The sequence below is a fragment of the Myotis yumanensis genome, unplaced genomic scaffold (genome assembly GCF_028538775.1).
Source record: "Myotis yumanensis isolate MYYU_CA2020_CCGP unplaced genomic scaffold, mMyoYum1.0.hap1 SCAF_1, whole genome shotgun sequence".
Taxonomy (NCBI): Eukaryota; Metazoa; Chordata; class Mammalia; order Chiroptera; family Vespertilionidae; genus Myotis; species Myotis yumanensis.
Genome location: NW_027223752.1, coordinates 30,000,793 through 30,026,567, shown reverse-complemented (window position 1 = coordinate 30,026,567; position 25,775 = coordinate 30,000,793). Strand labels below are relative to the sequence as shown.

Here is a 25,775-nt window from a genome sequence, read left to right as displayed (position 1 = left end):
GCAATAATTTTTTGTATAGGGGCCTCTTGGCTTGATTTGGGCAGTTAATTTATATGAAATTCTCATGATATATATAGAAATACAAAAAATTGTAAACTGCCTTACCATATAAAGAATTCCATTTCTGTTACTTTCATGTGAGTTCAGTGTCCTTTCTGTTTTGTACTGGAACTGTTGTAGTCACTTCTTATTGGTCTGCCTGCCTCTCAACTACCTTATCCCAGTCTCTCTTGTTTGCCACTACCAGATTAATTTTTCTGAAATATCATTTCTTTGGTTTGTCCTTTGCTCATAAGTCATTAACAGTACTTCATTACCCATATGATAAAATTCAGATTCCTTTGCATGGCATTCAAAATCCTCTATACCAAGCATGTCAAACACAGGGCCCGCAGACCACATGTGGCACACAATGAATATTTTTGTGGCCCAGCCAATATAATGGTATGTAAGAAACGTTTTAATAAAAATTTCGTAACTTAATTTTTACAATATTCTGTTATACATAATCTATATATGTAAAAGGCTAATATGCTAAGTGTCCGTCAGGGTAACGACATCATGTGGCAATGCCCAGCTTCCTCTCCCTAGTGACTAGCCTCGTTGCAGTTTCTTCAGCCCAGGAACACGACTTGCTTTATAGCCAGGTGCAAACATTTCACACTATAACCAAATGTCTGTGAAGCGTTTTCCCATGCCTCATCTCATTTGAGCCTCACAGAAGTCCTGGAGTATGTAGATAGGAGACTCGGTAGAATCCTATTTTCTTTTCATTAGCTGGAAAATGAAGATTTAGAAGCTTAGAAACTTGACCCGACTGAAAAGAAGTAAGAAATGGTGGACCTTGAACATGACTTCAGGTTTTCTCACTGCGCAGAATATAATCAAACACTGCTGCAGTTAAATATTTTACCCTTTGTTCTCCCTGTGCAATCTACAATAATAATCTGCTTTGTGTTGATATTTACTGCTGTGTTGCTGACAATTACCTGAAAGAGAAGTTGAGGTGCTTCACTGGGCTGGAAAAAGTTCAGCTAAAGCAGAAAGTAAGTCTAATTAAGCAAGTTTATCCTATATATATAAAAGGCTATGTCGACTCGTGCATGCATGATACATATAAAGCTCTTGCTGGTGCCAATTGCACATGTGTGTTTCAATCTATCTGTCATTGTCGATCGTAAATTTGGTTGACATATTATAGAGAAAGAGTGAATAGTGATATTAAAATATTTCTTCTAATTAATTTCCTTTCAATGTGCACGAATTCGTGCACCAGGCCACTAGTTATTAATAACGAACTACAATGTTCCCTGATGACTGGTTACTATAATCGTGTTGTATTCATTTCCCTTATGCGCCTTACGCGCAGGTGCATCATTTCTCGCCACTAATACTAGCAGCGAATATTTTAGCAGCTGACTGCCACGTCATTAGTCTTGTACTGACTTGCTTGGTGTACGCAACAGGAAATATTTTGCTTTCGGAGAACAAGAAAAATAGGTTTATTTGTGTTATGCTTATTAATTTGTGCAGTTATTCAGTGTCTGGCAAGTTAATGTTCAAGAAAAAATATTAATTTTTATTAAAATGTTCTATTATTTTATGTTAATAGTTACTCATTTATTCCAGCCCTTCGTATTGAGCATGTCTCTATCGAAGTAAACCTACGTTTCTATGAAAATTGAAGCTTTTGCTTTTTTGTGGTCCACATAAACTTAAACCTTGTTTATTTGGCCCGTATTAGCCTTTGAGTTTGACATGCTTTCTCTATACTCTGGCCCTAGCCTAATCACTAGCCTACCAAAATACCATGCACTGTTCCCATTTGAAATACTCACTCTTTCCAGAACACTTTCCCATCTTCTTAATTCTGTTCATGCTATTCTTTTTTCTCAGAAAGTTCTCCCTGACCTAGTTCTAGTATTATAACTTTTATTCATCCTTCATTATTCTGCCCAGTATTTACCTCTTTCATACCTGATATGAAAAGTGAACTCTTTTATTCTCCCAAATTACTCAAGAGCAGTTTATTTTGTATGGCACTTTTACCGTTTTGGGAAATTTTTGGTATGTCTTATCTCTTGGATTGATTATAACTATATAATAAGAATCATATTTTTGGGCTGTCTTTGTAACCCATAGAGTACCTGGTTTATAGTAAGTGTGCAATGCATATTTTTTGATTGAAGAATGATCAACTGCAGATGCCTTCAAATGAAATGACAGAGTTTTTCTAATGAAATTCATTGACTTAAAACTGAAAAGGTAGAAATTTCTAGAAATTATTCTGTTTCTGGATGATTTTTTTGTGTTTTAGTGATGAGAAAAGTAAGAAGGCCTTGTAATATCTGGAATTTTTCCTCTATGACAGTGGATGATCAACCACACATAGTAAAGATAGTGTGAAACTTGTTGATAATGGTTTGATTCTAACTTATGCCTGAACCCTACTCCATCGTGATCATGACCTGGGCATAATCCTGACTTAGTCTTGTAAGTTGCAACATTATATAGCTTGCTTTATTCCTAAGACCCATTGAACTATTGTAAATCTTATTGAATACCTGATTCTCTGCCGTTTTTTACTCTTAAGAACCGCCCCCTCCCCCCCAATCCCTTAAAGCTATAAACATTTTAGTAGTCATGCAGGTTACCTATTTACTGGCTATCTTGAAAATATTTTAAAATAGAATGACAGTAGATCATGTCATTTGAAACTTAGGCTAAAGCTTGGGGTTCTGGTGCATGGTGTTTTTTTGTTGTTTTTTGTTTTTAATAACAGCTTTATTGAGATATAATTTATATACTCTACAATTCACTTTTAAAAATAATATATTTTTATTGATTTCAGAGAGGAAGTGAGAAGGAGAGAGAGAAACATCAATGATGAGAGAGACTCATTGATTGGCTGCTTCCTGCATGCCCCACACAGGGGATTGAGCCCCAAACCCAAGTTTGTGCCCTGACCAGGAATTGAATCTTGACCTCATGGTTCCTAGGTTGTTACTCAACCACTGGGCCAAACCGGCCAGGCTACAGTTTACTTTTTTATAGTGTGTAATTCAATGATTTTTATATATTCAGAGTTCTTGCAACACAATCAGTTTTAGAACCTTTTTATCACTACCAAAAGAAACTACCCATTAGCAGTCACTCCCCATTTCCTTCCACCCCTAAACTCAATAGGCATAAGAGCAGGACTAATAAATGAGTTGAATAAAGTGCAGGATATAATATGCATGTACAGAAACCAATCATGCCCTAGCCAGTTTGGCTCAGTGGATAGAGCATCAGCCTGTGGACTCAAGGGTCCCGGGTTCGATTCTGGTCAAGGGCATGTACCTCGGTTGCGGGCACATCCCCAGTAGGGAGTGTGCAAGAGGCAGCTGATCGATGTTTCTCTCTCAGCGATGTTTCTAACTCTCTATCCTTCTCCCTTCCTCTCTGTAAAAAATCAATAAAATATATTAAAAAAAAAAAAAGAAACCAATCGTATTTCTCTACAGTAGCTAATCTGTTTGTATGAATTTGCCTAGCCTGAACATTTCATATAAATGGAATCATACAAAATGTGGTCTTTTGTGACTAGTTTCTTTCACTTAACATAGTGTTTTTAGTATTCTTCTATGTTGTAGCATGTATCAGTACTTTATTTCTTTTTTGGCTGCAGAATGTTTTATTGTATAAATACAGTTATTCACTAGTAATCCACATTATATTTATCCACTAGTTGATGGACATTTGAGTTATTTTCACTATTTGGCTGATGTGAATAATGCTACTATGAACTTCACGTACAAGTTTTTATGTGGGTCTATCTTTTCATTCTGTTGAATTTTATAACTAGGAGTGGAATTTCTGGATCATATGGTAACTCTACCTCTGACCTTTGAGGAACTGTCAGACTATTTAAAATACTGGGTTCCAATTTCTTCATATCCTTGCCAATACTTGTTATTTTTTGTTTAAGGAAGTTATTATCATGTCCATCTTAATGGATGTGAAGTGGTAGCTCGTGATTTGGAATTACATTTGCCTAAAACTAATGATATCGCACATGTTTTCATTTGCTTATTGGCCAATTGTATGTCTTTTTGGAAAACTATCTATTCAGATCCTTTGTCTACTTTTATTTTTTTTAATCCTCGCCAGAGGGTATTTTTTTCTTTGATTTTAGAGATAGTAGAGGGAGTGAGGGAGGGAGGAAATATCCATGTGAGAGAGACACATCAATTGGTTGCCTCCTTCACGTGCCCCGGTAGGGGCTGGGGATCAAACCTGAACCCAGGTATGTGCCCTTGACCTGGAATCGAACACTCGAACTTTCAGTGCTCAGGCCGTTGCTCTATCCACTGAGCCAAACTGGCTAGGGCAGTACCTCACTATCTTCATCACTGTAGCTTTGTAGCAAGTTTTCAAATTGGGATGTGTGCGTTTTCCAGCTTTGTTTTTTTTAAGATTGTTTTTGCTCTTCTGGATCCCTTGAATTTCCATAGGAATTTTAACTTGTCAGTTATTTAAAAGAAATCAGCTGGGATTTTGATAAGGATTGCATTGACTCTCTAGATCACTTTGGGGAGTATTGCCATCTTAATAATATTAAGGTCATTCATTAATGTGGTGTATCATTCTCTTTACTTATATCTTCTTTAATTTCTTTCAACCATATTTTTTAGTTTTCAAAGTATGTGTAAATTTTGCACTTAATTTATTAATATGTATTCATAAGTCCTGAAAGAAAATCTTGTGTTGATCATTTTTTATTTTGCCGTATGAGGCTGAAATCATGACAGACTGACATGGACAATTGTGAAGTTTAAAAAATGTATTCCTACATATTTTATTTTTTGATGTATTATAAATGAAATTGTTTTCTTAATTTCATTTTCAGTGTGCTTATTGCTACTGTAGAGAAAAACAATTGTTGTACATGCATTTTATATCCTGCAACTTAACTTACTTATTAATTCTAATTGTGTTTTAGTAGATATACTTAAGATTTTTAATACCCCAAATTAGGTTACCTGCAAATAGAGATAGTTTTACCTCTTTATTTCCAATCTGGATATTTTATTTCATTGTCTTGTCTAATTGCCCTGGTTAGTAAGTGTGGTACAGTGTTGAATAGAAGCAGCAAGAGTGGACATCTTTGTCTTCTTCCTAATCTTAGGGAAAAGCACTAAGTGTGATGTTTGCGGGTGTTTTGTAGATTCCCTTTGTCAGGTTAAAGAAGTTATGTCTTATTTTTTGTTAGATGTTGTGGTGTTTTGTTTTGTTTTTAATAATGAAGAGGAGCCGAGACCGGTTTGGCTCAGTGGATAGAGCGTCGGCCTGCGGACTGAAGGGTCCCAGGTTCGATTCCGGTCAGGGGCATGTATCTGGGTTGCGGGCACATCCCCAGTGGGGATGTGCAGGAGGCAGCTGATCGATGCTTCTCTCTCATCGATGTTTCTAACTCTCTATCCATCTCCCTTCCTCTCTGTGAAAAAATCAATAAAATATATTTAAAAAAAAATAATGAAGAGGAATTGAATTTGATACATTTATTCTTGATTACACTTTACCATCTATAATAACAAAAGCATAATATGCTAATTAGACTGGATGTCCTTCCAGACGTCCTTCCAGGCAACCTTTTGGACGAAGCGGTGGCAGCAGGGACCGAGGCAGAGGTAGCCACCATAGCAGCGGGGGCCGAGGGGCGGTGGGTGGGGGCCAAGGCAGAGGCAGCTGCTGCAGCGGCGGGGGCCAAGCCCCTTGCATGAATTTCGTGCATCAGGCCTCTAGTATCTTATAAAACAAATAAAAATATCAATTTAACTTACACTCATTTACTTGGACTGATTTGAAATTACCTTGGTACTATAAAGAAAAGATTACCTAAGAAGTTATTAAGTAAATTAAATCACATGAAGTATATTACCATCTAAAGAAGCTTTAAGAAATTTAGCTTATTTTGATATATGCAAGTGCTTCTGCTAATTTACAGTCTAATCCTGTATGTTTGTTTAACAGTTTCAGTAGGACTGTTATTTGGCTAAATGTAATCACCATAGTTTTTGAAAGTAAACATTTTATTGTAAACAGATTGAGACTTCCCCATTTAAACTTGATACTTCATCCCAGTAATCTACATTGATGAAGTTGTATGCACCAGAAACTATTTGATACAACTTTCTTTGGTGGTGGTACCACAGAAAAGCTTCTGCTTCAAGCTAGTCTGTGGTATAGTAGACTTCTCTACCCTCTAGGCATGTGATTTTTTTTAAGTGGCCATTTTGTTTAGAAGTCCAAATAAAATTCTAACGAACACTTAGCTCTTTTAATTTTTTTAATTTTAACCTATGAAGGAGGGCAGGGAGATAATAATTGACACTCTTATACTCTGAATATTCTTCACTGTGACTTGACATCACAATTATTTATCTGGCTTACTTTATAAGGTCTGTTCAGTCCTACCTTTGTCTATAATAGTTAAAAGTTAAATTAACTCACTTGTCTGATTGAAGAGAAAAGTCATCTAGCCTTCAACCTCTAGATGGCAGCATGTGTCTTATTATATTACTACTTTTTCCTCTACACATTGTCTCCTGAACTGTGTTTCTGATTTTGGTAAAAAGTTCTTGTAACTTTACCAGACTACTTGCCTGACTTTGTTGATGCTTTGCTTGATTTTTAGCTTTTTTTTTTCTTTTCATTTCTCCATTGTTTTATCCCCCAAACAATTCCTTTCTTAAGCAATGTATATTTTTTACTTTTTAATTTAATTTATTGGGGTGACATCTATATATATATATATATAAAAGGCTAATATGCAAAGTGTCCCCTCGGGAGTTTGACCAGGAGACCGGGAATTCAATTACTCACTATGACGTGCGCTGACCACCAGGGGGCAGCGTGTAATGAGGGAAGGAAAGCCCTGGCCAGCAGCCAGAAGGCCCCAATCAGCCCTGATTGCCAGCCAGGCCTAGGGACCCTACCCATGCACAAATTTCGTGCACTGGGCCTCTAGTTGGTTAATAAAATTATATAGGTTTCAGGTATACAATTCTATAATACATCATCTGTGTATTATATGTTCATCACCCAAGGTCAAGTCTCCTTCCTCTCTCCTTTATCCTCTTCTACCTCCTCCTGCCCTTTCCCTCTAGTAATCATCAAACTGTTGTCTGTGTCTATGAGGTGTTTTGGTTGCTGTTACTGTTTTCTTAATCCCTTCACCTTTTTGACCCAGTCCCCCAAGCTCCCTCCCCTCTAACAGCTGTCAGTCTGTTTTCTGTATCTATAAGTCTGTTTCTATTTGTTTGTTCATTAGATTCCACATGTAAGTGAAATCATATGGTATTTGTCTTTCTCTGACTGGCTTATGTCACTTAGCATAATATTCTCCAGGTCCATCCATGCTGTCACAAAGGATAAGATTTCCTTTTTGATGGCTGAGTGGTATTCCATTGTGTAAATATACCACAGCTTTTTTATTCATTCATCTAATGATAGACACTTGGGCTACTTCTAAATCTTGGGTATTGTAAATATGCTACAAAGGGATGTATATATTCTTTCTTTACTTATTTTTATATGTATTATTTTGAATTAGTATTAGCTAAAATTGACAAAAGAAACTTGAACTCAATACCTCAAGAAGAATTTAATTGTTTCAACATAAAACTTTTATCTACTTAGCCATTTTGAGTGATGAGATAGTAGCAAAAGAATGAAGCAACTATTTGAATGCCTGCTTCCTGCAAGGCTCTGTAGCAGCTATGAAGATGAATAAGACATAAATTACTGCCCTTGTACAGATTAAAATCTAGCAGGAAAGAGATAAGACAATTAAGTAAATGATTCTTTATAGAAGGTGGAGAAGATAAACTCTATAAGAGCACAAAGAACTGGGGATAGGGGAGAAGGGGGCAATTACATTAGATTGCTTTAGGAATGGCAGATAAGTTTCATTTTGTATGTCAACATGGATTGATGAGTAAAGATTGCCTAGGTCTGTTTAATTGAGGGATTTTGAGAAGGGGCCTGGATTCAGAAATCAATTAGTGTTGTCTGCTATGAACAAGGGAAAGATATGGGTGTGGTGGTATTTGCTATTTCTGGATCATTGAGCATAGACCTTAGAGAGCACATAGGATCTGGATAGGTGGAAGTGAGAAGGGACCACATTCTAGGTGGAATGAGTATGAAAGCAGAGTTTGAAACAACTGCTATGCTCAAGGAACAATATGAATGATCTAATCTGGTCCTTAAGGAGCCCAGGTTATATTAAGGGTCATAAGGACTAAGACTAGGAGGGAGATAGGTGCCAGATTGAGGAGGGCCTTGAACTTGGCGGGGCGGGGCAGGTGTGAAGGGTTAGATTCATAGATAATAGGGAGCATGTGCAATGTCTTTTGAATGTCTTACTGACTATAACATTAACTATATGTTCACTATATGGCTTGTGAGACACTTTACCAAGAGACTTTACTACAAATCTGTTTATTGTAAAGATAAAGAAGAAAGTAAATAAAACCTAGCATTACGACTAAGAGATAACTACTGTTAACATTGGATGTGTTTCCTGACCCTCCATTTTTCCTTTCTGTATGAATGTGTGCTTACATTTCTATGTGAGCCCATGCATATACACAGACATGCTTTTTAACATTACTGAGACTAAAGTCTATGTATGTAATTTTAGCCTGTAAATACTTTTTTTTTCATTTATTCTTTTTCTGCATCATTAAAAATTCTATCTCTGAAGATTTTTGAGTAGGGAAGTCACGTACCTTTAGGAGGCATTAGTGCATAGGATGGGAGGGAATGGTAGAGACAGAGGCTGGAAGCTATTGTGGGAATTCAGCAAGAGGAATTGAGGGCTTGAATGAATGATGGCAGTGTGACTAGAAAGAAGTGCACTGACAGTAGATGTTTCAGGTATATCATTTTCTGGATAGGTCTTAGGGAGTAAGCTGAAATTAAGAGTTTTTGCCCTTATGTTTAGAGCCTGGTTAAAAACAGGGAACTCAGAAGGAAAAGAGGGATTTGCTTAAAGAATAAAAATCACCTAATTCTCTTACTAGTACATGTCCCTTAGTAGGCAGGCACCTTAATTTTCATAGAAATAAGTAAAATCCATTAGTATAGGTTGGTGTAATTAACAGCATTAAAGCAATGCTCTTTTCAAGTTTAGTCATATCACCTAGGCAACAGGTAGTTATTTTTTTCTCAGGGAAATAAATTTGTGAAACAAAATATCCATAACTTCAGAAGTAGATTTGTAGAGTCTCTCTACTCTTTGGTAGATTATCAAGCCTCTAAGTTGAATCAATTACTTTAGTATAGTTTTCTTACATAGTAGTACTTTTTCATTCAATTACCTACCTGTAGCTATTCAGAAAATTGTTATGGCCTTTGTATATAGTAACTGACCAAATCTTTGTTAACTGGAAAAAAATAATTTGGAAGTTTAAATTTGAAGTAACAGTAATTTCCCTAAAATATTTGCTGTCGCCAAAACCGGTTTGGCTCGGTGGATAGAGCGTCGGCCTGCGGACTGAAAGGTCCCAGGTTCGATTCCGGTCAAGGGCATGTACCTGGGTTGCGGGCACATCCCTAGTGGGGGATGTGCAGGAGGCAGCTGATCGATGTTTCTCTCTCATCGATGTTTTTAACTCTCTATCTCTCTCCCTTCCTCTCTGCAGAAAATCAATAAAATATATTTAAAAAAAAAAATATTTGCTGTTGATGCACCTTTTAATTAACCCCTCTATTTGGGTTATAGCAGCACTAGGGTAAATTCCAAGGAGTGAAGACTACATTTTACATGTAGCTGGAGATTTGTGGGATCTCTCAAGGAGAATGAAATTTACTGTCAAATTGTCTTCCAGAAAGGCACTACCTAGCCTTATATTTTCGCCAACACCAAGTATTATAATTTTTAAAAGTTATTGCCATCTTTTTTTTTAATATATATTTTATTGATTTTTTACAGAGAGGAAAGGAGAGAGATAGTTAGAAACATCGATGAGAGAGAGAGAAACATCGATTAGCTGCCTCCTGCACACCCCCTACTGGGGATGTGCCCGCAACCCAGGTACATGCCCTTGACCGGAATCGAACCTGGGACCTTTCAGTCCGCAGGCTGATGCTCTATCCACTGAGCCAAACCGGTTTCGGCTATTGCCATCTTGATAGGCAAAATATTAATATATTGTTTTAATGTTTGTTTATTCACTTGTGACAATGAAACATTTTTTTTTTAATGTTTCTTGATCATGTCTGGTGACAAGGACTGGAAATTCAAGAAAGTATAGATTTAAATTATTGTAACCTGAAAAATAAAGCTCCAGGGAATGTGATTAAAAAGCAACCTAAAATGTTATAATTTGCATTTCTCAAATATCAAATGAAACTTACTTTTGTTTTCTGCATTGCCATACTATTTCACCATAGCCATTAACATGGCATCCTATTTAGGTTGTAATACAGTATAAAATCTAGAATTCCCACTTTGAAGGGATCTAGGTTATTTTTCATAATTAGAAGTTGTCAGTTTAGCCTTAAGTATTTTGTTTTTTTAATATATTATAATGGGAAATAAAACATGCTATTTCTTATGTTTCCCTTGGTTAACAAATTAGGATAGACAAAGCCTCAAGTTACTATTAAGGCCTATAAGCATTTGTATCTTTTCTCCATTAGTCAAGTTATATGATAAACCCAACATTGCCTCAGAAATGGCTTTATACGCAAAGAGGATTTTACCATAAAATGTTTGCAGTGTTTTATTTCCTTTTGGGGGGGGAGGCAAAGATAGAGGAAAGCAGGCATAAATTAATTAAGCAAGGCATAATTAATTTGGATGGAGTTGGGCTCAAAGTAACATTCTGCATAATTCTACAAAATATATGATAGGTCAGATGTACATAGTGCCCTGGCTGGATAGAGCGTCGGCCTGTAGACAAGTGTCCCAGGTTTAATTCTGGTCAAGGGCACATGCCTGGGTTGCGGGCTCAATCCCCAGCAGAGGGTGTGCAGGAGGCAGCCAACCAATGATTCTCTCTCATCATTGATGTTTCTATCTCTCGTTCCCTTTCCCTTCCTCTCTGAAATTGATGAAAAAAAATGTACATAGTGAAAAAATTAAACATTAGGGAATAACCAAGTGAATTATAGTACATCCATACAGTAGAAGACAATGTAGCCATTAAAAATCATGTTAAAGCATTAAAAAGCACTTAATGACAAAAATACTCATTATATGAAAGGATAATTGCAATGAAAAAATTTAGAGCACAAATTAGCAATTTCTTTTGTTTTGAGAGCATGGACATAGACAAATTATTGGAAGGAAATAAACCAGTATGTTGCAATGGCTATCTTGAGTGATTTTTTTTCCTTAAAATTTTTCTGAATTTTCTAGTTGTCAACAATGAAGACATTCTATTTTGTTGAGTAGGAAAAAACTATCTAAAAGTAAAGAAAAATTTATACCTTTTAAAAATAAAATTAGTTACTTGAAAGATCTACCTCTTAATTTCCTATGCAGTTAAAATTTTAAACTCTTTTATGAACTGTTTCTAAATAAAAATGTCTAGGTCCATTAATAACAATAGATCTTTTAAAGCAGGTAATGAATAGCATGGTGACAGTTAATGACCCTTCGTTTTCCAACCTTAGCATGACCTTCTAGAAGTAGAAATTGGGGGGAAAAAAGGAGTGATAAGCTGATGGGTCAAGGACCAGAGATGATTTTGTTGGTGAAAGAGGCATCTTTTCATCAGCAAACATTGGCCAAGATTTTGTCAAACTTTATGTTTTCAGCCTTTCTTCCTTATACTTGGAGAACTGAATTCAGTATTAACTACTCAACAGGAGCAAAGAACCATTTAGAGTATCTGTCAGTCTCAAATGAAACTGCAGCTGTTTGGTTGAGAGGTAAAATGGACCTAATAATTTTTTTTTCCTTTTTGGCTTAGAATATAGTTTTGTTATGACAAAGAGGAGAACCAAATAATTGCAATAGTTGTACATAGGAATTGAGTTTCTTTCCAGGCTTTGGGTATAAGAATGACTGTTTCCGCTCCTAAGAAAATAAATTGGCATTTTCTTATTGCTTGTTTGATTATTTATTAGTTTAGTGGTTTTTAAAAAATATTTATTTTTATTGATTTCAGGGAGAGAAACATAAATGATGAGAGAGAATCATTGACTGGCTGCCTCCTGCATGCCCCCTACTGGGGATCAAGCCTGCAACCCTGGCATGTGTCCTGACCAGGAATCGAATCCTGACCTCCTAGTTCACAGGGTCAACACTCAACCACTGACTTTCACTGGCCAGGCTAGTTTAGTTTTTGATGCTCTAAAGATTTCAACAAAATCAAGAGCGTTTTTAAGTGTAATGTCAGTTCCTTTTTTTCTTCTTCTTCTTTCCATTGGTTTGTGTTAGAAATATGATGTGGGAGGGTGGTGATTTTGCATGTAATTTATAGAGATGACAAAGCACTTTGCTATAGGAACTCTAGAAAAATAATGACTTTTGATATGTAGAAGAGAAGTTTCTCTAACCTTTAAGTCTAAACTAAAAGCTTGGTAAAAGCTACTAATATTTGTTATAACTGAAAAAGATTTGAGAAACATAATAGTAAAAAAGGAATGAAATTTTTAAAGGAAGGACTGTTACATTTGATTGACTCTTATAGGAGAATACGTGTAAAAATTGACTTGATAATAGTGAAGAAAACCTTTGAGAGGATGAATCTGACAGGTTGAAGTTCTGGATATGGAATGCAAAGAAAAAAGACCTAAAATAAGACTTCAGATATAGAAATATTCCACTGTTCCATCATTTTTGTTCTTTAATAAACTTTAAAAAATTTAAATATCCTCTCTAATAAAAGAGTAATATGCAAATTAACTGTAATTCCACGACAAAGATGGCAGCACCCACAGCCAATAAGGAGGGAATATGCAAATTGAGGGTCGGTGGGCAGCGTGCAGGCACGGAGCAGCTGGGGCGGGGCTGGGGGGGAGGGGCCGGATGCCTGGCTTGGTCTCCAAGCCGGGCCTGTAGGCAGCGCATGCAGGCGTCCTGCCCCGCCCAGGCTGCTCCGAGCCTGTGGGCAGCATGCGCGGAGAGCCTCTGGGCGGGGAAGGCGGGCCGGCGAAGGGTGGCCTGTACTCCCCACATGACGGCGGGTGGCAGCTGTGAGCGCACCAAGCGGAGCCTGCGGGCCGAGCTGAAGTAGCGCCTGCAGGCCATCAGCACCATGGAGTGGCTGCGCAAGTCCTGCCTCCTGGCCCAGAAGGTGCATGATCGCAGGGACAGCCACTGTGGCGGGCCAGATGACGTCCTCCTGGCCGCACCATGGGGGTTTGCAGATCTGCGATGCCGCAGGCCTCCAGTGTGCACATCCTCTCCTCCCCCCTTGGCGTGTGAACGCCCCCAGCTCGCTGTCACCCACGCGCGCCTGCAACAGTTCTGGACCAAGGCTCATGCAAGTTCCTCCCCCCGCCCCTCCGCCGCACTTACATCAACCTCTGCACGCCTACATCCCCCACAGTATGTGCGCATGTCCCCTCTGATGTGCTCACGTCCTTTGGAGAGTGTCTGGGTGTTCTGGGTGCTGAAGGTGGGCGCCTGTGAGATGACAGTGAGAGGGCGGAGTGGTGATGCCCTGTTCCCTCGGAGGCCAGTGCAGCGACGAGATCACCTCTGTGGGGCTAATGCAGGTGCTGAGGCAGGAGCAGGTGTGGACAGACACACCTGGTGGGCGTGGGTGGCCCTAGCTGAGATGCCTTTGGTCAGCATTCAAGATTGGGAACCCAGAGGAGGCGAGGAGTTCCGTCCTCTCAGTGAAACGGTGGGATAGTCGGGGCGACTGCAGAGGAGGAATGTGCACTTTGGGTGCCGACACCCATGAACGAAGGCTGCCCTGACTGAGCCTCGCTTGCTTGGGGCTTAGTGCACTCCTGCTGGGCAGCGGGTGACAGGACGTGCTTTTCTGAGTTAATGAGAGAAAACATTGATTCTCCCGCTGCCCGAGAAGGTGGAAAATGGAGTGGGGAGACATGCGGGGAGTGAGCGAGGTTCCCTGTCTGGGGGTTCCAAATCTGCCATTGGTTCCTTTCACCGCTAACTAGAGATATACAGGGTGTCCCCCCAAAATGTATACACACTTTGGATACCTACTAATTCCAATGGGTTTAAGCATGAAAAGAAAGAAACAACAATGGAGATGTCATCTGTTAAAAGTGTGGGCACAAACCGGCAGTCGGACATTCCCCGAGGGGTCCCAGATTGGAGAGGGTGCAGGCCGGACTGAGGGTCCCTCCTCCCCACCCCCCCCCCCCCCGCATGAATTTCATGCACTGGGCCTCTAGTAATATATAAAAAGAAAAGTACACAAATTATAATGTATACTTTAATGAATTTTTATAAAATCAATATTCCCATGAAACCACAACCCAGAACAGATTGAGAAATAGAACCTTCCCAATATACAAAGCCTCCTTCATGGTCCTCCTAGACACAGACACTACTTGTACTTTCCACAAAGACAAGCACTGTTATTACTTATAATATCATTAAAAGTTTTTGCTTTTTAAAATATTTATGTAAATGAATTACAAATTATGTAGTCTTTGTTTTGGGCTTCTTTTGCTCAACATTCAGTTATGACATTTTTCCATGTCATTGTCTTTAGCAGTCATTTTCTCTCTCTCTCTCTCTCTCTCTCTTTCTCTCTGTTTCTCTCTCTTCCTCTTCTTCCCCCCTCCCTTTCTCATTCTAAAAATCAATAAAAATATATTTTTTAAAGTGAGTACATTGTGACTTATGTAAAACATCTGAGTAGTAATTTTAAATTACTATTTCATGGATCCAAAATATGTCCACTGGGAGATGAGTATAATTGTTGATATTACTGTGGACATTTGGGGAGGTTTGTTTTTAAGAAGAGATTCTTAAAGAGGTCAGATCTGAGGAATTATATCATCTATAATTGATAGGTTGAAAAGCTTAAGTTTGTCTGGTTTAAAAAAGGTTTGAGAGGATGTATACTACCTTTTGTAGTGAGCAACTTGTAGGAATTGCTTTTTCACAATATAGCTTAAGAAATACCTCTGTTTGAGGTAACTAAGGGTAGTAGAGAAAAATGATGACCTGAATGTGATATAAGGGAAAAAAAAACAATTACCTGGAGATAAGTAGGTAGGAGCTAGATGATAAATAGCTAATAGGAAAGGACAGTATAGTGATTAAGAGCTTGGGTTCTGGAGTCATAACAGCTTTATTATCTCAATCTACCACTTAGGCAAGTTACTTAATTTTCTAAGCCCTAGATTCTTCATTTATGAAATGAGGATGATCACCTTAGAACAGTGGTTCACATACTTTTTGGTGTCAGGACTTCTTTTCACTTTAAATTAATGGTGATCCCAAAGAGCTCTTGTTTTTGTGGGTTATACCTATATTTACTGTTTTAGAAATTACAACAGAAAAAACTTTAATATTTATTAATTACTTTAAAAATAGAAATGCCCTAACTGGTTTGGCTCAGTGGATAGAGCGTTGGCCTGCGGACTGAAGGGTCCCAGGTTCAATTCCGGTCAAGGGCATGTACCTTGGTTGCAGGCACATCCCCAGTAGGGCGTGTGCAGGAGGCAGCTGATCGATGTTTCTAACTCTCTGTCCCTCTCCCTTCCTCTCTGTGAAAAATCAATAAAATATATATTAAAAAAAAAAAAAAAAATATATATATATATATATATATAAATAAACCCACTACATGTTAACATAAAGAACTTTAAGTAATCATAAGTAAATCATGCTGCAGTTGCATCCTTTGCTCTAGATCAGCTGTGGGCAAACTACCCCGCGGGCCGGATCCGGCCCGTTTGAAATGAATAAAACTAAAAAAAAAAAAAAAAAAAAGACCGTACCCTTTTATGTAATGATGTTTACTTTGAATTTATATTAGTTCACACAAACACTCCATCCATGCTTTTGTTCCGGCCCTCCGGTCCAGTTTAAGAACCCATTGTGGCCCTCGAGTCAAAAAGTTTGCCCACCCCTGCTCTAGATCAACGTGAATGGCACATTAAAAATTTTTTATACATATTGCCAAAGTTACCTTCAGAAAGACTTGTCCAAATTATATTTCTAAGAACAGTAAATGGAAGTACTTGTATTCCTACATCTTAGCCAACACTAAGTATTGCTAAACTTTTTAATACTTGCCCATTTTATAGGGAAAATTGTTTCAATATTTTTATATACATTTCTTTAATTGCTTATAAAGTTATGTTTAATGGCCACTTGTTTGTCCTTCTTTATTGATTTTCCTGGTATATTCCTTGTCTGCTTTTCTATTGGTTCATCTTCCAGTATTTAAAGATAAGGAAACAGAGGTTTAAAGAAATGAAGTGACTTTTTCAGGGTCACCCAGTAATTTAGTGACAGAATTGGTAATCATAGTGTGTTTGATCTGGAAGGGAATCTTTAGAAATCATTGAGTCCCAACCCTTTGATGTTACAGATACAGAAACAAAGGTCTAAAGATATTAGGTGACTTGCCTAAGGACAGCTACATAGCTTATTAGTGACAGAACCAGGTATCTGAATCATGTCTCATGAAGAGGGAAAGGCAACTAACATTTTTAAATCTTCCATGTTTCCGTTTTTTAAAATTTATCTTTATTGTTGAAAGTATTACAGCCTGCTGTGTTTCTTTAAATGTGTTTTCCCATTTAATTCTCACTACTGTTCTACTATACCCATTTGAACAGATGAGGTAACTGAGGCTCACAGAGCTGCAATAATTTGCCCAGAGTCACCTAGTTACTTGCAAAACTGGGACGAGAATCTAAGTTTTCTAATTCTTTTTTTTCCTTCTTCTTCTTCAAGTTTTCTAATTCTTAATTCAGGGATATCATTGTTTTTAGCCTAGTAAGAGTAGGTAATGTTTCTTGGCTTCACTCAAATACTTGATAAAATATGATTTTTCTCTTGGGGACTTGTAAATAAAACTGCCTCTATTAAACAGCTCTTGATTGATACTGGACATCAGTCTGACACTTATGAACTTAAGGAACTTTTCATTATAAGTAAAAGCAAATCAGACACCATGTCTAATGCTTATGGGTGAATAGAATTGAGATCCATGAGCTAGGTATGAACTACTTTTTCTATGGTAGTGATGTCTGGGTTGAAACTCAGTATTTCCTTAGAATTGTTTTTATTCCATGGAGAATAAAATCTTACTGTAATAAATGAAAATGACATTTGGGTTCTCTGAAGTGTAAAATGGACCTCAAATCATCAAGGGGTCAAATAGGAACAAAATCAAAACCATGTCAATTGCATCCTATATTACCTCTAAAAAAGCCTGTTCACCTTCATTTCTTTGACAGAGCTCAGAATTTCAAAACCATATTAGAGCTAATTTGGTTGAAGCTTCATTCTATAAAGATGCAGAAAGATTAGTATTGACTTGTGTATAACTTTGTTGACACTCTTGGTTTGGCTTAGTTATATAGAAATTAGCTGGTAAAATCTGTGTTCTGCTAAATTGCTTTCCAGAGAGATCTTGTGTTTGTTAATTTCATCTAAAGAATTAGGGGAAATGGAAGAGTGCAGCATGTGATAGAATCTTCCCTTTTTTCTTTTACTGGGGACTTTATAAGCTTATAGAATAGAGGGCCCAATAATTAACTCACATTATCCTAATGTTAAGTGGTGTTGATCTGTTAAGCCTTTTTATCTAGACATTGTTTCTTATCTTTGCTATTTTTTTGATTTGATTTGTTGGAACAAGAGTTGCATATTAATTAGCACTAATACATTCTGGTAAAGTCTGGGGTCTTTGTTTTGTTTTGCCTTTTTCTCTCCTTCTTGTTTTGTCCTTCCCTTTAGTAGCCTTTGTAACTGAATGAATGTGAAAAACAAGAGTTGGGTAGTTGAGGCAGTATTGCTAAAGCCATACCACTTTTAAGTTCATGTAGAGATAGTCCCTAAAAGTATGGACTAACTCAGTCCACTATTGAAAAACAAGTATTACCAGAAGTCATTCTTATTCTAGTATCAAACATAACAGTCCTTTAAAATCTCCTTTGGAATGTTGGAAAGAGATCAAATGAAACCTTCAGAATTGTTATTTATTGGGGAAGAAGAAACCTCCAATTTCATTCATCCATTGTAGCTCCACTTTCTCATTTTAATGCTCTGTCCACAGTGGCAATGGTAAAGATGTCCTGCACCTACAGAGATGGCTGTGGGAGATGGGACATAACCTTTCCATTTATTGTTTGTTGCAATTTGGCCTGTTTTTAGACAGAATTGCTCTGTGAGTGCTTCTAGTGGAGAGCGGAGGAAATCAAAGTGGCAGCAAGAAATCAGCATTTACACGTGACCGTGAATTGGCTAATTTTAACATGCAGTTAGTTAAGAAATGATTACAGCCAGAGGAGTCATGACCTCAACTTTTCATCAGCTCCATTGGATTGTGCCTCAGTTTGGAAATGAAGGAGGTATGCGGGAAGTTTTAATTGTACCTGTGTGATTTATCCCTAGTCAGCTCTTTAATTTCTTCTGGCTGTCTGAGGTTTCCGACATGCTGTAAATTTCCCCAAGTTTTTCATTATCTGCAATTTCTTTATGACTCGTGAATCGGAGTGGAGAGAGAGTGTGGATTTACAGCGGAGATAAACATGTCCATAAAGTCTGTATCTGTGTCAGTAATTGTACTGCTGTCAGTGACTGTCCTGTTTTACAGGCCTCTCTTGGGAAAGGAACAGGCTTCACTACCTGCAGCACTGAAGTGCTTGCTTTGATTTGCACTAACTTGCTGGGAGATTAGGTAGGAATGAATGGTAGGATAGAAATTGATACTAGACTTTGGCCTCTGTTTGTTTGTTTGTTTAAGGTCAGGTGACCTTTTGTTGGATAACTGTGTGTTGAAAATAAAGCATGGATTATGTTTATTTCGTAAGTGAAAATGCATCTTATATTGATATGGTCGATGTGAAAAATCCTTTCTAACTTCATTTCAAACAATACCGTTAAGATGGCTTTCCTTTCTATCACTATTGATCATTAAACTTGGGTCTTTTTTCATTTTTCCCTTTTTCTTTCCTTAGAATTAAAACAGAATTTCTCTTTCAGAACATTCATTCCTCCTCAAGGGTGGGGCCAGCTGGAGTTTTGATGATGACTACATCAACTATTAATGGCTCTTTCGTGACTGCTAGAAGTGGTGTGCTCTCAACACACTTTTTTTCACTCATTTTCTTCTTTCTAATCATGCGAAGCAGTGGTCTTCATGGAGTAAGCTTGTGAAGTTACACTGTCATCAATTCTAGTTTGGGGTGAGGGGGGGAACTTCTAGTGTATGGCTTACTAGGTCCAATTTAACAAACATACAAAATAACATAAAAAAATCAACCAAATAAAATCTCAAGACATCCTTTTAACTTGATGCAGTAAACTCCCTATTTTGTTAATGAACTTAAAAAATTGTTTTCTTTAATGAATGCCTTATTGGAAGTGCTTGGCATTATTTATTTATTTATTTATTTATTTTTGTCTTTTATTCACTTGATACAATCTGATTGTAAGCACAGTGAGCTTGGACTAAGTTAAGTTTTACCTCTATGCCTATTCAGTTTGTCAAAAGTAGAGTGAGATTTCTAGCTAGGTCTGACTATAGAAATAAGCTTTCTGATCGCTCAGGTTGAAAGGCTTGGTATTACTAAGACTATCTCCTCCCAGGAAATAGTATTCTAGCTTTGCAGGGTAGGCATTTTTTTCTCCTGGTTTGAGGGAAACTAGTTTATGGTTGTCTGCTTCTGTTTCTGCTGCTGTCAGTTGTCAAATTCAGTAAAAACAAGAGTTGAATTAGCCAACAGTCTCACAGTGTTGGAGGATAATGACTGTTAACAAAGAAAAGAGCAACACAATAAACAATTATTTGAATACAGATTTGTGTACCTGCTATTCTCTGAAATGGCTCCACAGCAGGAACTGATAACTTTGTATTAAAGGATTAACATAGGCACAGGAGAATGATTTGGTAACATGTTTTCAGATTGAAAAAGGACAAGCAGTATCTTTTTCACTGTCCTTAATCAAGCTGAGAATGAAATCCAAGAGTAGCCAGGCTCAAAACTAAAGGGAAGGCAGGAGTATCTATCAGTTAACTGCTTGTAGAAGGGATCATCTTGGGTGAAAATCCTCATGTGGTGTTTTACTTTTTAAGATTCTTTCTTTGGAGGTATGGGTTAAAAAACAATATTTCAGCCTGACCGGTTTGGCTCAGTGGATAGAGCAGCCGTGGGCAAACTACGGCCCGCGGGCTGGATCCGGCCCATTTGAAATGAATAAAACTAAAAAAAAAAAAAGACCGTACCCTTTTATGTAATGATGTTTACTTTGAATTTATATTAGTTCACACAAACACTCCATCCATGCTTTTGTTCCATCCCTCCTGTCCAGTTTAAGAACCCATTGTGGCCCTCGAGTCAAAAAGTTTGCCCACCTCTGGATAGAGTGTCGGCCTGTGGACTGAAAGGTCCCAGGTTCGATTCCGGTCAAGGGCATGTACCTTGGTTGTGGGCACATTCCCAGTAGGGGGTGTGCAGGAGGCAGCTGATCGATGTTTCTCTCTCATCGATGTTTCTAACTTTCTATCCCTCTCCCTTCTTCTCTGTAGAAAATCAATAAAATATATTTAAAAAAAACAAAAACAAAAAAACCCAATATTTCAGATTATTAGGTAAATGGGTATTAATGCCAGAAATAAGTCAGGAAAGCCCCTCTTCACTAATTTAACAAGAATACCATTAAATCTCTTTTACCTTTGATAGTTCATTATGAAAAAATTTTAAATACCCAGTGAGCCTCCATATATACTTTATTTTTCTCCTTGAACTATTTTTAAGTAAAATTTAGACATTGGGCACTTTGCCCCTAAATACTTCAGAACACATCTCTTAAGAAGAGAACAGTTTCCTACATAACAAAAATTGCAAAATATCTAATTACACATTCAGAATTCCTCAATTGTTTCTAAAAATCTTGTGTAGCTTTTTAAAAACCAAGACCCAATTAAGGTTCAGGCATTGTAACTGTCAATACATTCTTGATAGGAGAACATTTAAAGCTAAATTCTGCACACCAGCTCTTTTTTTCTTACGCTGAACATATATTTACTCAAATGACTCTCATATTCCTTTAGAATATTGAGTTTCAAATTCTTCCTCTACAACAAGCCTGCTTTATCAAGCTTCTTTAATCTATTTCTGGTATTCTCCCCTTCTCCTAACCAAATTAGCTGTAGAATTGATCTTTACACTGTGCAGCCAGAGTAATATTTTTGAAAGTTCGCAAATTGAGATGTGATCTCATTCCCTACTTAAAATCCATCAATGGTCTTCCATTGCTCTTAGGATAAAAATAAAATAAAAAACCCTTTAATTTGGCCTTACAGCTGTTCATGATCTGGCCTTTCACTCACCATGCTTTCCTCTCTGAGTGTGGGTTCTACAAATTCCAAAGCAGGAAAAAATGAAGTAAAGAATTGGGGGAACACCTCTTAGAAGAGATGAAATTTGAAGTAGGACTTGACAGCTAATATTTGCACATGGGAGGAAGGAAGACACTTCAGACTGGGAAACAATTTTTGAGTATGGATTAGTTAGAGTATTAAAAGTTGGAAAAGGAGGAGCTAGATTATGGAAAGCCTGAAGAACAAGAGGAATTATTTTCATACGCTTTGATAGCAGTCCCCAGAGAGAATTGAAGGGTACGGTGATAGGTCCTAGAGACTACCTAGGAAGCTGGTGCTGGCCAAGAATGCAATGACTGCTTGTCCTAGATAGGACAGTGTGAATGCAAGGAAGGGATGTTTGGGGGGGGGGGGGGGGCGGGGGGGGGAATAAATATGAAATTATAACAGACTAGAGAGGCACAAGATTCTAAATGATTTCAAGATTTTAAGCCCCTGTAACTCAGAATACATTTAGGGTAGAAGTGGATTATGCATTATAAAACTTCAGTTTTGTTTGCGAAAGTATTGTTAAGGCATCTCTGAAATGAGCATTTTAAACTATCAGGGTTATAGACTAAAAGTGTGTGAATATATTAGGTAGAATGAGTTCAACTACATATAAAAAGAAATTCAAAATAATTGTGACTTACACAAGGTAAAATTTCCTTTTTCCCCACAAAAATAAAAACTGGGGGTAGACAGGCTCAGGCTGGTAAGGCAGCTCCACAGTGTTATCAAGGACTAAGGCCTCTTTCTTTGCATTCTACTTTTCTTAGAGCATGGCTTCCTTCCTAAAGGATACCTCATTGTCCAAGAAGACTGCTAGAGCTCTAGCCATCAAGCCTGGGCTGTAGACCAGAAGAAGGTGGGAAGGGAAAAGAGCAAAAATGGTGTGCCCACAGAGCTGACTCCTTTCCTTTTAAGCAGTCTACTGGAAGTTGCAGAGAATGTGGCTATCTGGACCAACCTAGCTGCGAAAGACTAATCTTTTATTCTGGGCTGTAATTTTGCTTGATAAAAATTGTGTTGGTCCTGGTCGGTGCAGTTCGGTTGGCATCATCCCGTGCACCGAATGAAGGATTGCTGGTTCAATTCCTGGTTAAGGCACATGCGGGGAGTTGTGGACTCAGTCTCCAATAGGGAACATGCAGGAGGCAGATGATCAGTGTTTCTCCCTTCCCCTCTGTAAATTAATAAACATATACTCAGGTGAGGATTAAAACTTTTTTAAAATTGTTGTTTTGTTAATAAGGAGGAAGGAGAGAGTATTGAGATAAGCAACCACCATTCTCTGCCACAGGGAACAAGAATATGTGCATGAGCAGTGATGGATTAGTAGAAGCAGAAGAATGTGAGGTGATGGTTATGTTGAGAAGGCTCAGATCAGTGTATGGATATTAATCTGTGAATTGGACTTCTTATAATTTGTTGATTATCTTGAATGAACTATAAAAAATGGTTACGGATTGATTCTTATGTCTGGTACTTCATAAATAAGTGAATGCCAAACAAGTCCTTTTAGAGATCTTGCAGAATATTTATTTATTTATTTGTTTATTTATTTATTTATTTTGCTGTTTTTCCAAAGAAGTAAACATTAGAACATATTAGCTCTTTTTATTTTATTTTATTTTAATATTTTTATTGATTTCAGAGAGGAAGAGAGAGGGAGAGAGAGATAGAAACATCAATGATGAAAGTGAATCATTGATCAGCTGCCTCCTGCATGCCCCACGCTGGAGATCAAGCCTGCAACCCTGGCATGTGCCCTTGACCAGAATCGAACCTGGGACCTTTCAGTCCGCAGGCCAACGCTCTATCCACTGAGCCAAATGGGCTAGGGCCATATTAGCTCTTTTTAATCTTTAGGGAGGCAAACCACCCAAGAAATGGTCAGCTTTTAATATTGACCACTTTTAATGGTCAGCTTATTAATATTTGTATTACTTCCGAGAAGAACCTGCTATAGATATTTCTAGTTATAGAGAAGAGAAACAGTTGGTTCTCTGATTTCCATATATTTACCAAAACAGATTAGAAAAAAAAAAGATTATTTAAATAAAATTATCTGTTATGTGGTTAGCCTGATAAGTGATCCAAGGGCTGATTTTTATTTTCACTGTGTCTCACAAAGCCTTGATTATAATAGGTTGTTGGCATTAATGAATGAATAATTGGATTATTGGATTAATTCTGAGGTCCTATATTGTATGATATGGGCTCTGGTAATATTTAGAAGTTAAAGACAAAAAAATAAAAAGAGTTAAAGGCAAAAGTCAAAAACAAAGCACACATACAAAAGAAGTTAAAGGCAGTCTATACTGTTTAGCATAGCAAAAGTTGCTAGTTAAAAATGGCTAATTAACTCCCGGCCAATGTGGCTCAGTGGTTGAGTGTTGACCTATGAACCAGGAGGTCATGGCTCGATTCCCGGTCAGGGCACATGCCCAGGTTTCAAGCTCCATCCCCAATGAGGGACCATGCAGGAGGCAACCAATCACTGATTCTCTCTCATCATTGATGTTTCTATCTCTCCTTCTCTCTTCCTCTCTGAAATCAATAAAAATATATTTTTACAAATATATTTGGCTAGTTAAAAAACTATTATATTTGTTATAATATTAATATAATTAATATATAGTGTATAATTAATAAGCTGTTTTTATAATGGCTTTATTGCTACTTTAAAAAATCTAACTCCTAAAAATACTTTTCAGCAAAATACATGGAAATAAGTAGATTCATTTAGGAGCATTTTTTGAAAACTTAGCTTACATAAATCTACTAGGTTTATGCTGCTAAAAATCAGCATTTTACTCAGGATTTAAAGACAACCCCTTACAAAGTAGCACTTTGCAGCAGAATATGCATGAATATGCCCTACTTATGGGGACTGGATTCTCGTCCTCTCAATAGGATCAATATTAAGCTAGCCTTCTTTACCTCTTCGATCCATATTAAACCTGTCTTGGAAAGTCTGTTTATTGGATAATATAGCTACACTGGGGCTCTATGACAATATCGTTTGCTGCCTCATTAGCTCTGGAGCATTTGAACAAGATAAAAATGCCCTAAAGCCTCTTATCTGATGTCTGGTGTAACCTACTGAAAGCAGAAGTGCCATTAGTTTATGTTAGAAATCAAATGGCCCTCTCCAGCTCAGGAAGTACTGATTAAACCTGAAGTGTCCCTGGAGGACTCTACAGCTGTCAGAGGGGTGGTGGCTGTCCCTCACCAAGAGGGAAATCTGGGCCAGAGGTCTCAGTGGGGCGGTGCTTTAAGAACTCGCACGTGGCTGCCCCAGCTGTTCTGCTTTGCCTAATGAATTGTTTTACAAGAAGAGGCTGGGTATTGTCATCACTAGCTGCCTGCCTTAGGGACTGGAGCAGGCCAAATAATAAGTAATGTTAGTGATGGTAATTGAAATGTGATGGCTCTCTTGGGAGATTTATAGCTCTGGAGCTGGTTGGCACTTGTGGATTGTCTTGTCCTCCTAACGCCCTATTTGAAGTGTGCCTTATTATTTTTTTGTTTTGTAATACTATTGTGTGGCTCTTTTCTCTCCTCTGTGCTATAGAATTTCATTGAGAGAAACAGTTTTAGAGCCATTATAGTGGCTTTAAGTAGAAAGGGAACAGCTCTGACTTTTTCTTTTATTTATTGATTGATTGATTTTTATTTTACTGATTTGAAAGGGAGAGAGGGAAAGGGAGATGCAACAATAAAGAAGGGCCATCACATTTTAGTCTCTTGGGGTACCACTACAGAGATCTCTCTAGGCTTTTGAAGGAACATTTTAAATTTATATAAGTAATACAACCTCTTGATATAAAATTTTTTTTTCAATAGTGTAGAAGGCTATAAAGTGAAAAGTAAAAACCTTACCTGCTGAATGTATCAGAGGTAATCATCACCAACACTTTATCCACGAAACACTTCCAAACATTTTCTGTGCATAATCAAGTTTATGTATGTTACCACATACAGATGAGATTATAATATATGTACTGTTTTGTGACTTTTGTTTTTTCAGCCAACAATATATCTTTCCACAGCAGTGCATATAGATCTACCTCATTTCCCAGTTGCTGCATAGACTTTCACTGGATGTATCAATTATAGATTCTTAGTAGGTAGTTTGACTTAAACCTTATGAGTGAATACTTATTATTTGTGTTCTGTGGTTCACCTATGATTTTACTTGAAGTAATTTTCCTTTTCTTCCAGGACTGCTTTAAA

At 37.5% G+C, this 25,775-nt stretch overlaps 1 protein-coding gene and 1 non-coding gene across 2 annotated transcripts in view; both read left to right on the top strand.

The window, feature by feature from the left end:
* Nucleotides 1-25,775, top strand: part of LIN52 (lin-52 DREAM MuvB core complex component) — a 95,349-nt gene that overhangs the window by 17,681 nt on the left and 51,893 nt on the right. The gene's annotated exons all lie outside the window — the stretch shown is intronic.
* On the top strand, nt 4,682-4,809 carry LOC139001340 (small nucleolar RNA SNORA69). The gene has a single exon (XR_011469950.1). It is a non-coding gene; the product is annotated as a small nucleolar RNA SNORA69 (small nucleolar RNA).